Source organism: Pinus tabuliformis, chromosome 7, assembly GCF_031772625.1.
Source record: "Pinus tabuliformis cultivar Carrire ecotype Pingquan chromosome 7, CPIR1, whole genome shotgun sequence".
NCBI classification, from domain to species: Eukaryota; Viridiplantae; Streptophyta; class Pinopsida; order Pinales; family Pinaceae; genus Pinus; species Pinus tabuliformis.
In genome coordinates, this window is record NC_142293.1 from 1,279,269,512 (window position 1) to 1,279,287,862 (window position 18,351).

Here is an 18,351-nt window from a genome sequence, read left to right on the forward strand (position 1 = left end):
AATTGCTGGACAAAGGAGGATTGGAAAGCTTAGGGTTGGGAGATAACCATCCTTAAGGAACTATACCTAGGTCCAAAATTAATTGTCTCGAGGTTTTCTCACCCACTCTCCATGATGGGGAACTTGATTGACACTTTTATTTGGCCACTGCCTTGTTTCTTTAAGATAAAATTTGATCAAGCTCCCTAGGGGAACCCTCGCTTGGTCAGTTTTGAGGGCTTGACATGGAATGACAAGGGGAAGGTGGTGAAACTATTTGGGGCTTCATGTGGTAGTACCACAAATAATGTCCCTAAATTTCTAGCTCTAGAGAAAGTGCTCCAGGTGGTCGCTGAGATGGGCCTAGCTAATCTATAGGCCTATGGAGACTCTTAAATAGTCATCTCATTGCTGCATAATCTTATTAATGGGTCTCCTCCACACAAGGTTATCAACAACTAAATGTTGGAGCTTATTGGTGAGTGGATCGATTCTTGTTTATCTTCCTTTGAGTATGTAGTTGAAGAACACGTGAGAAGATAGGGAATCAGGTAGCCAACAAGCTAGCAAACTAGGGAAGTGACAAACAAAGTCAATAACTTCTCTATGATTGGCCTTTTAGTTCTCGAAACACGCGGCTTGATGAGTACTACTAGATAGTGGTTAAAGAGGAGGATTACTTGGTGGGGGTGATGAATTTCAAGACATGTTCGATGCGTGTGTAATGAAGGATTAAATAAGACATATGGGAAGGAGGACATATCGTCAGTCCTTTGATTTTGTAAGGTGTAAGGTGAGGGGACCTGCACGGTGTGTGAGCCTTCAATCATCCTCTCTAGGAATTTGTGTTGGTAAGGTAAGTTGCTTAACGACAAAAGTCTGGGTTATGGAATATTATATTGCATTGATAGTGTGGAGGTTGGTAATTTTTGGTGTGAGTAGTGTTAGTATGTCTCAGTCCTTTGGCCCTCAGGTAATCTGGGTGTTGTGGAGAAAATGATGTCGTCGCTTCCTCCACCATGAAAGGTTAGAAAAATATTCAATTTCTTCTATCTATGCCTTGTTCCTAATTTCTGTTAACAGATTGAGGGAAATTTTCATTGTAATATGGTTAGTGTTAGTATCCCTACATGGGCTACGCGATAGCTTTTTGCCTGGGTGTTTTCTGTGTTTGGGATGGTTTTTGGGTCCTTTGTTCACTAGTAATCCTCTATATTTTTATCTTTTTGAGGTCTTACCCTCGAATTTTGAGACACATCACTGGGTGAGAAACAATTGGTCTCGAAGGTTACAGGGAGGTCTAGTGTAGGTTGTTTCAACTCCTAATTGGCTTAGGTTTGTCTCTCGTTTGTCTATGCTCTAACGTCAGGTCCTTTTAGCCATGCATCTATTCTCAGGTGCTTCCCCCATTAGTCAAGTTGAAGAGCCATCAGTCTAGCTAGTGTGGTTCTTGTTTGTGTGTGTTCTCACCTCCCTCCCAGTGGGTGTTTGGTTGTTGTCAATTCTGGGGAGAAGGCGTATGCACATTTATTTGGGGTGGGTGTCTAGCGCACTTTGGGTCATGACTTGTCAGCAAGTTCTACATAACATTGTCAGTCCTATCTTGGGGGCGTTTTCTTTGGCATTCGCTATGTCACCTATGCCACGTAATTCTTGTTCTCAACCCATGAAGAGGGGAGATTCACCCAGTCATGGCGGTTTTAGCATTAAGAAGAAGATTACGCTGGGTGATAGGGTTGTGGAGAAACCTAAGTGGGGTGGGCATGTTGCTAGGGGTGTGATTAGAACATCATTGGGAGATCGTGGCAGCAGAGGTGGTGTGAGATCAGTGTATGGCAGATGTGCAGATGGAGGGGGTAAGAGAGGTAGTGTGGCTCATGGGAGTGGAGCAGGTGTGTGTGGTAGGAGCTCTAATACATGAGTTTTTGGCCAACATATTCACTCTAATTCCTTTTGCGACCAGCTCTAGTATGTTTTGGATTTCCTAGGTGCATATAACTATATTAGAAAGGAATAATAGGAACTTTTCATCACCACATTAAATCGTCTCCATTATATTCAATGCCATGTTAGAGAAAGAATTTTTGTGGTTTGCCGAGGTCAAAATATGCTTGCAGAAAAGGTTGAGAAGCTAGAAACATGGCTAGATCACTTCAAACAACATGTTCAGTGTTCATATCGCCCCCTTCCCCCTCCAAGGACTGAGCCAGACAATCCAACGTTAATTACTTTTAATGATTAAGCATGATCATAGGTGTTATTCTAGTTATGTTTTTCTTTTGGTCCTTTTGGCCTGTCAAGCTTTGGACCTCTAATTTGTCTTTCCTTTTGTTTTTCTATAATACGATGATAACATTGGTCGACAAACCTAGTAGGTGTGAGACTATTTGCATTTTGATAACTATGTACTCTCATTTTGATTAATGAATAGATCCTTGACTTACAAAAAAAAAGATAATAATACAAAATTTATATGCATATTTCCTTTATTCATTATGATTAAATTTTTTAACAAATTTATATATCTAAGTCTATAAATTAAATAGAGGAGACATTATTATTTCATTTTTATTTTACTCTTGAATTTGACTAGTCCTTGTAATTTTATCATTTATTGGAACCACCAATTTTAAAATGAAATTTTCATATAATTAGAAAATAGCTCTTCTCCACTATACTTGAATTCCTACTTTTCCATTATTTTTCAAAGTTACAATGTATGATAATTTTTAGAAAAACCAAGGAAGCATTAATAAATATTGTTTATGCATCTATTTTTTAAAACATGAGCAAGTTATGAGATGGTCAATGGTTGAATGATTAGGGAGAAATAAATGCAAGAAAATCCCTCACAAATTTTGCATTGTTAGTCCCTTCCTAGGCAAGAGTTTAACATCATGTTAGGTGACATGCCAAATTGATCATTGTGCATTGTACTAAACAATTTGTAATTCAGTTGTGACATCCGTTTAGTTGTATATGCACATAATGTAAATATTATTTGAATAAGTCCTACCAAAGTTACTACTTCATAACTCAATTACAAGAGTTTTTTGTTTAGCAAAATATAAATTGTCAAACATTGTCATATAAATATCAATACAATATGGTTTTGTAAGATAATTTCATAGAATAGTCATTTTAACTTGCATATATGAAAAATATATATTAATCTATTCCATATTATATTAATATCAATTTAATTTTTCATAGTATGGTTTATATGTATCGCTAATAGCTTTTATATGAAAATTTTCTAGCAACATAATTCTTAATTTTAGTTGCAGTGACTAGATTGATCAACACTTGTTAAAGAAGGTAATGTATGATATTAATGTTTCAAATCAATCCAAACTATTTTTCTAGTTATACTACCAAAAATATTCTATCAAATTGAAGTCAAAAAATTAAAAATATCAAAATCCTATTTCGAAATAGGGCTATGTGTGTTATAATATTTATAATAATCCTACAAAATTATAAAAAAAAAGTTCTAGAATCATGTAGTACATGGTGGAAAATGGTTGCTAATAAAGAGAAATTGGCATAGTGGAAAACTATTGCTAATAAAGAGTAATTTCCAAGTTGGAATTGAACAAGGGATGTAGATGTCTTGTGGGAAAGTGGCTCACTCAAGAGATTCCACCACAACACTTACTTGTATTCATGAGGTGATGAAACTATTATATATATAGGAGTATATTATGATTGAGCAGATTCTCACCAATAATGTCGTTGAATTTATAGCTCTAGAGAAAGGGCTCCAAGTGGCCACTGAGATGGGCCTCGCTAATCTATAGGTCTCTGAAGACTCTTTAATAGCCACTTGTTTGCTGCAGAATCTTATTAATGGGTCTCCTCGAGACAAGAGGATCAGAAAATAGAGGTTGGAGGCTATTGGTTAGTGAATCCATTCTTGTTTATCTTCCTTTGAGTATGTATTCAAAGAAAACGTGAGAAGACAGAGGAGTCAGGTAGACAACAAACTCGCAAATTGAGGAAGTGATAAGAATATTCAGGAACTTCTCTATGACTGGACTTTCAATTCTCAAAACACTAAGATTGATGAGCTCTATCAGATAGTGGTTAAAGAGGACAACTCCCTAATGGGGGTGAAGAACTTCGAGACGTGTTCAACGCGTGTGAAATGATTTTTACATAAGGCTGATGGGAAGGAGGACAGATTGGCAATCCTCTGATTTTGTAAGGTGTAAGGTGAGGGGATCGATGCAGTGTGTGAGCCTTCCCTCTGCGGGAATGTTTGTTGGTAAGGTAAGCTGTTTAATGACGAAAGTCTGGGTTATTGAATGTTATATTGCGTTGATAGTGTGGCAGCTAGTAGTTTTGTGTTTGAGCAATGTTAGTCTGTCTCGGTTCTTTGACCCTAAGGTAGCCTAGGAGTGGTAGAGAAAATGACACGCTGCTTCCTCCACCATGAAAGGTTAGGAAAATATTCAAGTACTTATGCCTTTCTCTAGTTCCTCACTTATGTCATTCAATTGAGGAAAATTTGCATGGTAAGATGGTCGGTGTTAGTATCCCTACCTATGCTGCGTGATAGCTTTTTGCCTGGGTGTCTTCTGTGTTTGGGATGGCTTTTGGGTCTTTTGTCTCATGATAATATTCTAGTTTTTTCTCTTTTTGAGGCCTTACCCTCGAATTTTGAGATGCAAGGTGAGCACCAATTGGTCTTGGAGGTTGCACGAAGGTCTAGTGAAGGTTGTTTTGGCTCCAAATTGGCATAGGTTTGTCCCTCATTTGTCTGTTCTCTAGCGTCAAGTCCTTTTATCCAAACATCTATTCCCAAATGCTTCCCCCATTAGTGGATTAGAAGAATTGACATTATAGCTGACGTGCTTTTTGTTTGTGGGTTTCCTCACCTCCCTCCTAGTAGGTGTGTGGTGGTTGTCAGTTCCAAGGGGAAGGATTTTGTACGATTATTTTGGGTGGGTGTTTGAAGCACTTTGGTTGATGACTTGTCGGGACGTTTTGCATAACGTTGTTAGTTCCTTCTTGTGAGCGTCTTCTTTGGCGTTAACTATGTGACCTGTGCCATGTAATCTTTGTTCACAACCCATCTAAAGGGGAGCTTCACCACATCAGGGGGTTTTAGCATCGAGTAAAATATGGCACTGGGGGGTAGGGCTGTGGAGAGACCCAAGCGGGGTGGGTGTGCCGCTAGGGGCGTGATCAGAGCGTCGTTAGGATATCATGGCAGCAAAGGTGGCTTCAGCTTAGTGTAGACTGGACATGCAGATGGAGGAGGTAAGAGAGAAGACAGGCAGTGTGGCTCGTCGGGGTAGAGCACGTGTATAGTGTTAGAGGTGTAGGTAGGGGCACGCATGAGTTGTTGGCTAGCATATTTGCTCTAATGCCTTTTGTGACCTGCTCTAGTCCATTCTCGATCGCTTGTGCACATACGACTGAATCAAAAATAAATAGCACGAGGTTGTCATCGCCAAACTAAATCGGCTCCATTACTTTCAATGCCATGTTAGAGAAAGAATTGTGGTGGTTTGGCACGGTCAAAATATGCTTGCAAAAAAGGTCAAGAAGCTGGAAACGTGGCTAGCTCACTTCGAAAATCGTGTTCAGTGTTCATATCGCCCCCCTCCCACTCTAGGGACCGGGGAAGACAATCGAGCATCAATTACTTGTAATGATTAAGCATGGTCATAGGTGTTATTCTGGTTATGTTTATGTTTCATCACTTTTGGCCTGTCACGGTTTGGACCTCCAATTTGTCTTTCCTTTTGTTTTTTTGTAATATGGTGATAGCATTGGTCAACAAACCCGGTAGGGGTGAGACTATTTGCATTTTGATAACTATGTACTCTCGTTTTGATTAATGAATAGATCCTTGACTTACAAAAGTAAATTACAAAAGTTATATGCATGCTTCCTTTATTCATTATGATTAAATTTTCTAACTAATTTATATATATAATAACCCTATAAATTAAGTAGATGAGACATTCTTATTTCATTTTTATTTTACTCTTGAATTTCACTAGTCCTTCTAATTTTATCATTTATTGGAACCCCCAATTTTAAAATCAGTTTTTCATATAATTAGAAAGTAGCTCTTCTCCAATCTACTTGAATTCCTACTTTTCCTTTGTTTTTCAACGTTACAATGTATGATAATTTTTAGAAAAACCAAAGAACCATTAATAAATATTGTTTATGCAACTACTTTTTAAAACATGAGCAATTTATGAGATGGTCAATGGTTGAATGACTAGGTAGAAAGAAATGCAAGAAAATCTCTTACAAATTTCAGATTATTAGTCCCTTCCCAGGGAAGAGTTTAACATCGTGTTAAGTGACAAGCCAAATTGATCATTGTGCATTATACTAAACAATTTGTAATTCAGTTGTGACATCCATTTAGTTGTCTATGCATATAATATAAATGTGATTTGAATAAGTCCTACCAAAGTTCCTACTTCATAACTCAATTACAAGATTTTTTTGTTTTAGGAAAATATAAATTGTTAAACTTTGTCATATAAATATCAATACAATTTTTTTTTGTAAAATAATTTCATAGAATAATAATTTTAACTTACATATATGAAAAATATATATTAATCCATTCCATATTATATTAGTATCAATTTAAATATTTCATAGTATGCTTTGTATGTATCTGTAGTAATTTCTAGATACAAATTTTCTAACAACATAATTCTTAATTTTAGTTGTAGTGTCTAGATTGTTCAATACTTGTTAAAAAAATTAATATACAAAAAATAATATTTGAAATCAATCGATACGATTTTTTTTAGTTATACTGCCAAAAATATTCTACCAAATTAGCTTCCAAAAATAAAAATAAAAAATCTAAAAAGCCCTAAAAATTAAAAATATGAAAAGCCTATACCGAAATAGAGCTATATTATATAATATTTATAATAGTCTTACAAAATTAAAAATACAAGTTCTAAAATCATGTCGTACATGGTGGAAAACGGTTGCTAATAAAGATATATTGGCATAGTAGAAAACTATTGTTAATAAAGCGTAATTGCATAATTAGAATTGAGCAAGGGATGTAGATCTATGGTGAGAAGTGACTCACTCAAGAGATAGCACTGCAACACTTGTTTTCATTAGTTGAAGAAACTATTACATATATAGGAGTGGTGACGAAACCGTCACATATATAGGAGTATATTATGATTGAGCAGATTCTTACATTAGAAGAAACGCAAACCAACAAATTTTAATTAAAACAAACCATTTTAACAACACACAACAGTTTTAACGGCACAAAATTGATGCTAACTATAGGAGAGTATTATAGAGATTTCTCCATTATTGGAACAGAAAAAACAATCACCAATGAAGAAAAATGAAGAAAATGCATCTGTTTGGAAATAATAATTCCAACCACCGCAATAAACAGTCGGATAGGAGCCATACCTGTCCGACGTACCTTTTGCAAGTTGCGTCTCAGGGTGAAGATAGAAGGACCAAAGCCAGACATGAACCATTCAGAAACTCAGAAAAGGCATTTAAAGAATTTATGTACTTAGGTAAATTGATATGGGCAAGCATTAATTCAACAACCTTGCCCACACTCCAGAAACACCTACACGACTCTGATCACACTGAACAACAACATCAAAATTAATTTCGCTCTGTCATGAATTAAATGTAAAATTGTTTTTTGAGCTATATATGAATAAAAAAGTCATTTTGTAATAGGTAAGAGTGTAGAAGAGTAACACTGTGTAGAGACGTTAGAGAGCAAATAGAAAAAGAACACAAGTCTTTGTGGAGAAAATTGTGGAGCAATTTTTAATGGGCGCGTAAAACAACAGTTATTGTGTTTTACTGTGTAGTGTTGCGCATAAGTTTAAATCTCTATAAAATCTTATTTTACTTTGTAAATGAGCTGCAGTCTCATGTAGATGTATTTTCATGTTCAAGAAATGAATACTAAGTTTTCTGTTGCTCCAAACCTATCTTGTTAATTTTACTGCGAGTATTCTTTATGTCTTTGGAATAGTTTAGAGGTGCGCAAAATTCAAACCTGGAAAATAGTCTCGCGGTGCGCAAAGGTAGTTCCACGAAACCGGCCTCGCGGTGCACGAACCGAGTTTCGTGAAAGTTATAACTCTCTAGCTCTCCCATTCACGAAAATGAAAATTAAATTCACAAAATATTTCTAACATGGTATCAGAGCAGGTTAAACACTGTTAGTGTAAAAACAAGTGTTTTTACTAATAGTGAATTTTTTTTTTAGCACGGATTGTGTTTAGCATATTTACCAGCAGGTAGAAAGTTTGCTTTTATGCTCATAAATGGCAACATCAAGCACAAGATTGACTAATCCTCAAATACCTCAGTTTAATGGAAAAAAATATGATTATTGGGCTATTACAATGAAGGCCCTGTTTTCTTCTCAAGATATTTGGGATTTGGTGGAGAATGGTTTTCAAGAACCAGTGGATGCAGCAGCATACAATGCCTTATCTCAACAAGAAAGAGATGTGCTAAGAGAAAACAAGAAGAAGGATTCAAAAGCCATATTTATATCTTTCAAGCAGTTCATGAAAGTATTTTCCCAAGGGTTGCAGCAGCAACGAAGTCCAAGAAAGCATTAGAGATCCTCCACACAGCCTACCAAGGCATGGCAAAAGTCAAGACAGCGAAGCTGCAAATGTTGAGGAGAGATTTTGAAACACTTTGTATGAAAGAGTCTGATAATATAGACTCATTTTTTACACATGTAAGTGGGTTGGTTACTCAAATCAGGTCTCATGGTGAGACACTTGAGGAGAGAACAATAGTTGAGAAAGTTTTGAGAATTTTGCCAGCAAGGTTCGAGTCCATTTTTGTGGCCATAGAAGTGACAAAGGATCTCTCATAGTTTTCAGTGGACCAGCTTAATGCATCACTGATTTCTCATGAACATAGACTAAACAGAACAGAAAGCTCCTCATTGGAGCATGCCTTCAAGACACAAGTATCATTTGGTCAAGGTCGAGGCAGAGGAAGATCATATGCTAGAGGAAGAGGAAGAAGCCCACACAGAGATTGAAGAAGTAGCCATTCAAGCTCAAATGGAAGAGGCAGCAATTGAAATCCAAGTCAAGGCCTAAGTCAAAATCAAGCACAAGGTTAGAGGTATGATAAATCTCAAGTTCAATGTCATTACTGTAAAAAGTATGGTCATTATGCAAATGAATGTAGAAAGAAGCAATATGATATTAGTAACAAACCAAGTGTAAATTTCACAAGAGAAAATCATAACCATGATAGAATGTTTTTAGCTTGTAATGTAGGACAAGAAAAACAGAGTGATATATGGTATCTAGATTCAGGGTGTAGCAACCACATGTGAGGAAACATAGAAATGTTTTCTGATCTAGATGAAAATGTGAAATCTGAAGTGACATTAGGGACTGATGGCAAAGTCTTTGTCATGGGTAAAGGAAGAGTCAATATTCTAACAAATAAGGGGGAGAAGATTACGTCTCTGATGTTTGCTTTGTCCCCGGTCTAAAACATAATCTCATGAGCATTGGACAGCTCACGCAGAAAGGCTACAATGTCTCCTTCAAAAGTGATGTGTGCACAATCTTGGATAGGCCTCCAAGCAGACAATTGATTTCAAAGTTTCAGATGACAAACAATAAAATGTTTACCCTAAAATTAAGATCAAATTTGCAGAAAGAAGGTGCACAAGCACAACTATCAATGAACTCACAAGAAAATGGAAGAAAAGGGGCAGCTGTCACACAAGTAAACTTTCAAGCAGAGGTAAAAGATGAAGACTGGTTATGGCACTTGAGATTTGGACATCTCAGCTTTGGAGGTTTGAATTTGCTGCATAGGAAAGGCATGGTGAAGGGTTTACCACTCATAGAAAAACTAGACAACATATGTGAAGGATGTATCTTGGGCAAGCAACATAGAGAGACACTTCCAACATGAAAGTTAGTGAGGGAAAAGGCACCTTTGGATATTTTCCACTCAGATTTATGTGGACCAATACAGACACCATCAATTGGTGGTAGCCACTATGTATTAGCCACTATGTATTGACATTCATAGATGACTACAAAAGGAAGACACGGGTCTTTCTCCTAAAACAGAAAAGCAAAGTGTTTGAGTGCTTTCGCCAGTAAAAGGCTCTTGTTGAAAAACAAAGTGGAAATTACATCAAAGTCCTTAGGGCTTATGGAGGTGGAGAATACATCTTAAATAGCTTCCTTCAATTTTGCAGGGAGCATGGAATTCACAAGCAGTTTACAACAAGATATACACTGCAACAAAATGGTGTGGCAGAAAGGAAGAATAGGACCATTATGGAGATGGCAAAGAGTATGTTAAATGCAAAGCATTTGCCAAATGACTATTGGGCTGAAGCTATCACATGTGCAGCATATATCTTGAATAGATGTCTAACCAAAAGCATCCAGAACATTGTTCCTGAAGAGGCATGGAGTGGAAGAAAGCATAGCGTCAGTCACATGAGAGTTTTTGGATGTGTGGCTTATTCCCATGTCCCAGATGAGTTGAGAAAGAAATTGGACAGCAAGGGGGAGAAATGCATATTTGTTGGATACAGTGATGAATCCAAGCCATACAACTCTACAATCCATTAACCAAGAAGGTCATAATCAACAGAGATGTGCAGTTCATAGAAGAGGAAGCATGGGATGGAAGTTTAGAAAAGATAGTCAATGTCAAAGCATGCATAGCAAATGAGGACAGAGAGGAATTAACAACAACAAGTAATTTCTCAACTCTGACTCCCTCTACTCCTATTCAAGTGCAACAAAGCAAGCAACAAACAATGCCATCAAAAAATAATAAGACAGTTTCGTGCAGCCAAGCGAGCACTTCTCCAAGCACATCACGAAGTGTGACACCAAGTGACATATCAATCCCATCTTCCACAAGCACAAGAAGGCCAAAATTCAGAAATTTAAATGAAATTTATGAGCAAGATGAAGTCGATAGTGGCGTAGGTCTAAATTCCTTATTTGCATTGTTTTGTCATGTAGATGACGTAATCCACTTTGAAGATGTAGTGAAAGAAGAAAAATGGGTTGCGACAATGGAGGAAGAAATAGAAGCAATAGAAAGGGATGACACATGCAAGTTAGTGAGCCCTCCGAAAGGAAAACATGTCATTGGAGTGAAGTGGGTATATAAGACAAAAAGCAACATTGAGGGAAAGATTGAAAGGCACAAAGCAAGGCTAGTTGTCAAAGGATACAAGCAGCAGCATGGAAGAGATTATGCGGAGACGTTCAAGCCAATCACGCGGATGGAGACAGTGCGCGCAGTTGTGGCTATTTTCGCGCAACATAAATGGACAGTTTATCAGATGGACATAAAGTTAGTGTTCCTGAATAGAATGTTGAAAGAGGAAGTGCATGTCGCGCAACTGCCTGGTTATGAGATTGAAGGCCAAGAAGAAAAAGTGTATCAGTTGAAGAAAGCTCTTTATGGATTAAAGCAAGCACTACGCGCATCGTACAATAGGCTAGATGCTTACTTGTTGCACAATGGTTTCGACAATTGTGACGGTAGCCTACTCTCTACATCAAAGAGAGCGAAGGTAAGATACTCATTGTTTCTTATATGTAGATGATTTGATCTTTACAGGTAGTGATGATTTTCTCACCGCTGATTTCAAACAAGTCATGAAGAGTGAGTTTGAAATGAATCACTTGGGATTGCTAAGATATTTTTTGGGCATAGAAGTGAAGCAAACAGAAAATGGCACTTTTATCTCTCAAGCAAAGTATGTGGCAGAAATTTTGGATAGGTTTAAAATGCAGAATAGCAAGTCCGCAACAACTCCAACTGTCATAGGGTTGAAGTTGAGCAAAGAAGATTGCAGCAACAATGTCAATCCAACATTATACAAAAGCATGATAGGCAACGTGATGTATTTGACCGCCACTAATCCAGATATAATGTATGCAGTAAGTTTGGTGTCAAGGTTCATGGAGACACCCAAGGAGACACATTGGCAAGCAGCGAAAAGGATTTTGAGGTATGTTAATGGGACAAAATAGTATGGCATTTTGTACACAACAACCAGTGATTTTAGGCTGGTTGGTTACACTGACAGCGATTGCGCAGGCAATGTCAATGACAGAAAGAGCACGTCAAGATATGTTTTTCATTTGGGTTCCGGAGCCATTTCATGGGCCTCCAAGAAGCAACCAATAGTGTCACTGTCAACAACAAAAGCTAAATATGTCGCAGCAATAGTAGCAGTGTGTCAGGAAGTTTGGATGAGAAGGATGTTGAGGGATCTTCGTCATGACCAAGAGGGCGTGACAACTATTTTCTGTGACAACACCTCAACAATTGCATTGTCAAAGAATTTTGTATTCCACAAAGGGACCAAGCATATTAATGCTAAATATCATTTTATTAGAGAGTTGATTAACAATGATGAAATTGTGTTGCAGCACTGCAGGTCATAGGAACAGCTTGCTGATATTTTCACAAAGCCTTTGGCAGGGGAAAATTTTGTATATCTTAGAAACTATTTGGGAATTGTCAATGGTAGCAGTTGTGATTAAGGGGGTGTTTTGGAAATAATAATCCCAACCACCACAATAAGCAGTGGGATAGGAGCCATACTTCTCAGATGTACCTTTTCCAGGTTGTGCCTCTTCTTGAAAACATTTTTGCAGGTTGCGTCTGAGTGTGAGGATAGAAGGACCGAAGCCAGATGCGAACCATTCTGAAACTCAGAAAAGGCATTTAAAGAATTTATGTACTTAGGTAAACTGATATGGGCAAGCATTAATTTAACAACCTTGCCCACACTCTAGAAACACCTGCGCGACCCTGATCACGCTCAACAGCGACATCAAAATTAATTTCGCTCTATCATGAATTAAATGCAAAATTGTATGTTGAGTTATGTATGAATGAAAAAGCTATTTTGTAATAGGTAAGAGTGTAGAAGAGTAAGATTGTGTAGAGAGGTTAGAGAGCAAATACAAAAAGAGCGCAAGTCTCTGTGGAGAAAATTGTGGAGAAATTTTTAGTGGGGGCGTAAAACAAGAGTTACTGTGTTTTACTGTGTAGTGTTGCACGTAAGTTTAAATCTCTGTAAAATCTTATTTTACTTTGTAAATGAGTTGCAGTCTCATGTAGATGTATTTTCATGTTCAAGAAATGAATACTAAGTTTTGTGTTGCTCCAAACCTATCTTGTTAATTTTACTATGAGTATTCTTTAAGTCTTTGGAATAGTTTAGAGGTGTGCAAAATTCAAGCCTGGAAAATAATCTCGAAGTTGGCAAAGGTAGTTCTGCGAAATCGGCCTCGCGGTACACGAACCTAATTTGGCGAAATTTATAACTCTCTCTGCCTCTTCCGTCTGCAACGAAAATTAAATTCGCCAAATATTTCTAACAGCCTCATCGCTTGTATCCTCCCAGTATTACATTGAACAGCTGCTGCTTAGCTTTGGAAAAGCAGAGAGAGGAACTTTTCTTGGAATGGTCAATCCACATGCTTCCTTCATATCAAAGTGGGATGGATCACCATCCACTATCCAATCAAAAGTGTGTAACAACTGAGCCAATGCAAGCTGAACTGTAGGAATAGCCATGGATGCTCCTACGCATCCTCTCCTTCCTGCATTGAATGGTATCATATCAAAATTTGATGGATCTGTTGCATTGAGATGTTCGTCTTCCATGAATCTCTCTGGCTTGAATTCAGAGGCATCTGCTTCACCCACCTTAGGATCCCTTCCTATAGCCCACACATTCACCATCAACATTGTTTTCTTAGGGATAAAGTATCCTCCTACTGTCATAGTCTCTGCAGATTCATGAGGAATCGCTAAGGGTGTCGTTGGGTATAGTCGCAGAGTCTCTTTCACCACATAGTGGAGGTATTTCATGTTTGCTAAATCAGACTCCCTTACTTTCCAATGTCGGCCAACGACCGATTCGATTTCCTCTTTTGATTTTTTCATTGCATAGGGATGTCAGAGCAGCCCGCTCATTGCCCATTCTAACGAAATTGATAGCCAAGATGGTTTCCCATGTAATTTTGGTGTCGACCTTAGCCATGTGGAGCAACACATCCACGAAGTCCTAAACATGAGGCTCTGCGTCTATGGCCTCTTTCTGGAGATGATTCACATTAACATGGTCATCTATTATTTTCTCCGCAAATTCATCGAATGTTTTATGAATTTTCTTCATGTGGCGCTTGATACCTTGCAAATCGAGCCAATTCAACTACGGAATGAAGTCACCAATGTTGAACTCTCCCACTGTAGCTGTCAACTTTGTCATGAGGCCTTTAAACCCTTTGAAATCGCCACGCAAATCATTGTTAGAAAATTTCCTCCCCTCCAGTATTCACCAAACAATATGGGAGGTGAGAGTGGAGATGGCCTTGCTCACATTCACGCCCATTTTTCCCTTCTCACTCTCCTCCCAAATTGAAGAGATGATCGCATACACCTCTTCCTCTTGCACACTCTTGAAGGACTCGATTCTTTTGGCAGTCAGTAGTTCTAACACGCACATTTTTCTCATTTGCCTCTAGTGATCTCCATAAGGAGCGACCACCACATCTTTAGAGTTTGAAAACATCAATCTCCCAACGGCTGTTGGGGGTCGGCTGGAAAAAATCAAGTCATCTGGCAATGGCCAGGGACTATAGTAATTGGAATGATGCACATAAGCATTAGTTCAACTGCTTAACAATACGCAATAACCAAAGTTTGTAATCAAGCTCATAATATTTAACACTGCAACCTCTTCCACCATATTATTTGGCCTCTTCCCAAGGCGGGGAGGCAAAAATATAGGTTATATTCATTAGTTTATTCCCGTTTACTTCCCATAAACTAACAATTGAATTAATGTTAGCATTAATTCTGTAGCTTTTAAAGTTTATTATTTTTTCATTGCTTACGTTTTATAAAAAGGTTTTATAAACTTTGGGTGTTGCAGGAAGATGCATGAAGATGGAAAGATAGGTGGCTTGCATGAAGTTGAGTGTGGCGAGAGGACCGCTCATGGGCGTGGCGAGAGGAGGCCTTGCATGAAGATGCCCATATGGGGGTGCTGGGATCGTTGTCTATTTAGGATCTCTTCCCTCTTGTAAGCCATCTCTGAGACTATCTCAGCTATGCCACAATGGAAGAAGCTGCTCGGTTCCCGCAGGCAACTTTGATAGGAATCCTAGTTCAGCCTTCATCATCTAGAGATGGAAGAAGAACCAGGCAACTTTGAGCTGTAGGCGACTTTGACAGGAATCGTCTACAGAAATTGTAAGTAGCATTAATGAAATAGAGAAAGCTGTTAAAATTCATTTTGATACTAATTCAGTGGAAAACTGGTTTTGAACTCTGAATGCTGACAATGGATATTTATGTAATTCAAGTTAAACGAAATATAGCACATGTAATTAAGTTAAACAAAATATAGCACTTGTAATTAACCTAAAATTATTTTGGATGCTACAGGGATAGAAATTGATTATGGAAATTATTTTGGATGCTACAGGGATACAAACTGATTATGGATAACTGCAGAGCGAATGCACGATACCTGACAGAAACCTTGAAAAGACTGAGCGAATGCAAAATACCTGTCAGAAATCGTTGAAGAGACTAGGAGGATGTCAGAAATCGTTGAAGAGACTAGGAGGATTTCATTCCTTTGGTAGCCCCTGCTAATATGAATTTTGCTGGCTGCCGTTTATTCCAAAGCTTCGTAGAGCCCTACCTGCTTGAGTGGAATGGCAGGCTTCCCTCCTCTCCTACCCCGCCAAATTCATTTTTTGACTCCGCATAGTAAATACTTTTTCCCCGGATTCTGGCTACTCTGCGCTGTCCTCGTAATCCCTTGGCTTCACTACAAATTGTCAATAACACCGACACCGACTTAATTAAGAGCGCAATTCATCATCAAAATTAGGCCGAAGAGCAGAGACGTTGAGGACAAGTGTAATTAAATACCTGACAAAACTGCCATGTCCATGGCTACTCACAACCAGAAAATGTGCCCCCAATTTGGCTGCGGCTTCACATATCCTCTCCTTGGCCTTGCCAATGACGACATGGTTTTCTGCCTTCACACCATATAGGGACCGAAACCATTTGGTGTGCATGTATCTATACTTCCTCCATGGTGGCAGGTGCATTCCCATTTTATTGAGGGATTTCTTGGCAGAGTCACACATGATCTCAATGACCTGCTGATCTTAATGACCTGCTTCAATCTCTCGGCCTTGAACATATACATTGGGCAAACCCTGCAATAAGGCATTGAATACAGTTGTGGGTCTAGCTATCTCAAACTGTGCTCTGAAATCAATGTCCACAAAGAAATGGTCTCCATCAATTATTACATCTATGTACCCATAATTCAGGGAATCCACCAATGTGCTCCCATCTTGATTTGCAGAGGCCTGCATTATAGCCCAGTCCACGCAAATAATTCATCACACACCACCTCAACCAGCTTTTCTAGTCAATAACCTGATGTTTATTCACATTGGAAATTTCAACTTCGTTTTGATTTATCTCAAGAGCCCTAACAGCCTCCTCGTGCAGGAGAAACTCAACTGGGTTGTTAATGCTGGACAAGAACAGGCCTTCTCACCGACTCAATAGCAGGGCCTCGGATCCCTAAGGTGCTCTCCTTGCTTTTAAAGAGGTTCCTTGTGGCAAAAACATGGCAATAACCGGCCGTAACTACAGGGGCTGGAAGAAAGGCAGTACAAGGTTACGAGCATAGATGGAATGAGCTTACAACCAACTACAGCAGAGGGAACCACATTCTCTACCAAATATCCATGCTTCCCTCTACAGAAGCTGTTTATATATTACATATGTTCGGGAGTTAGGCCTGCGAGAGATATAATATTTCAACTTGACAGAGATAGGAGTAAAACAACGGAATTATGTTCTCAATCCTCTTTACGCCATTCCTTTTACTATAAACATCAGGCAGGTAGTCGAGAGGGCTTGCAGAGCACTGTATCTGGATATTTACGAAGCGCATCTCACGGCCCTGCAATTCTCGTTATCTAATTCCAATGAGACCACTCAGATATGAATGTAAAACTAAAAGACTTGAAACGTGACCAAAAGTATAAAACTAAGCATTGCTGCCAGCCTGCATGGGCATTCGAATGCATATCGACTAAGTGTCAAGCCATATATGACATTTGTTGAAGGTGATTTCTTCAGTATATGACATTTGTTGAAGGTGATTTCTTAAAAGTGATTTGAGGGTTGTGGTACTTTTATGAGGTATTTTTTGCCACCTGTCATCGGAGCGTGGAGTAGCAATTTCACCCTTCCTCGCATGGAGTCGCCCATGCCAAGGGCGGAATCTGGGACATTCAAATATGGAAAACACATTCTTCAGCGCTTATGTAAACCAAAAGTCAATCTCAATCCCAGGCATTCCACTCATTAGAGCTTAGTTTCCTTTTGCATAGCTAAATCTGCCATGTCCTCCACCCGCTTTAATTTTCAGTCGCACAGCTAAATCTGCCATGCCCTCCACCTGCTTTGACTATGGGAAGTCACCGGTTCGATCCAGCGTTATCGAAAATGACAGATTAAAAAGAGACGTGGTCGACTGTAATTCTCAGATCACACGTGGCCTTACAATTCGGTTTTGACAGATGAAATTAGGTAGGGTGTAATTAGTAGAGATGCAAGGCGCTTAACTTCCAGAACAATTTAAGATTTCCGATGCGTGACAAGATCTCTGAAAACGGCGGTGGTGGCGCGTGAAGGAGCGTGGTAATCACAACAGATTGTGCAGTCTCCCCTCACGGTGACCTGTAATGCCAGACTCTTCCCTTCCCTTCCCAATACAATAGATAGTGCGTGGAGCAGTTCTCAGGTATATATATAGTTTTGTTCAATATTAGTTTTATTCAAAATTGAATCACGAAAATGATGAAGGTTAAATTTTAATGATTTTATTTAAAATTGAATAAAAAATCATGAATACTATAAAACCAAATCTCACTTAATCGTTTTAAAATTAAAGCACAAAGCACAAATCAGTAACACTATAAAACCAAATCTCACCTAAACATTGAACCAAATCCTCTACGCCTCAAAAGTTGACCATAGCTACCAAAAACGCCCGTATCATAGAAATAAATACGGAAATTCAGCCATTCTATTCGAAGATCGAATAATTCGATGAAAATTCGATTCGGTTCAGAGTAATTTAGCTTTTTTTTTCCAGAGAGAAAAAGCTGAATGGATTATATTAAGAAGATATAAAGATCATGAATACATAGGGGCGTGAAGCCACAGCCAGATAATATGTTGTTTCAGATATACAATGAAGGCAGAGTGCCTCAGCCAAGTACCAAACCATAT

General features: G+C 38.4%; 1 pseudogene; it reads right to left on the reverse strand.

The window, feature by feature from the left end:
• Window positions 1-13,413: 13,413 nt before the first annotated feature.
• Window positions 13,414-13,881, reverse strand: LOC149252155 (cytochrome P450 750A1 pseudogene; annotated as a pseudogene).
• Between the last annotated feature and the right edge of the window lie 4,470 nt (window positions 13,882-18,351).